Here is a 373-nt window from a genome sequence, read left to right on the forward strand (position 1 = left end):
ATTTTGTTTTCCCTTAATAATAAAAACCTTCATTTAAAAACTGCATGTTGTGTTTACTTGTGTTATCTTTGACTATTATTTAAATTTGTTTGATGATCTGAAACATTAAAGTGTGACAAACATGCAAAAAAATAAGAAATCAGGAAGGGGGGCAACACTTTTTCACACCACGCTAAATGACAAAATTTAAATATAATGTAAATGTAAATAACAAAACTACATTGAAATTTTAAAACAAGCCCCAAATTAAATACATAAGTAACACAAATAAAATAAATCTCTTCATATAAAAAAACCAAGGCTTTGTCTGTGCTCTTTCCATTTAAAATTAGAGGCAACCACTGCATTTTAATCTTGATCCAAACAAAGATGC

At 27.6% G+C, this 373-nt stretch overlaps 1 protein-coding gene across 1 annotated transcript in view; it reads right to left on the reverse strand.

Moving 5' to 3' along the window:
* The window catches only part of LOC107698427 (serine/threonine-protein kinase WNK2), a 63,447-nt gene that overhangs the window by 61,909 nt on the left and 1,165 nt on the right, over positions 1-373 (reverse strand). The window lies entirely within an intron of this gene.

Source organism: Sinocyclocheilus anshuiensis, unplaced genomic scaffold (genome assembly GCF_001515605.1).
Source record: "Sinocyclocheilus anshuiensis isolate Anshui unplaced genomic scaffold, SAMN03320099.WGS_v1.1 scaffold1662, whole genome shotgun sequence".
In the NCBI taxonomy this organism is placed as follows: domain Eukaryota; kingdom Metazoa; phylum Chordata; class Actinopteri; order Cypriniformes; family Cyprinidae; genus Sinocyclocheilus; species Sinocyclocheilus anshuiensis.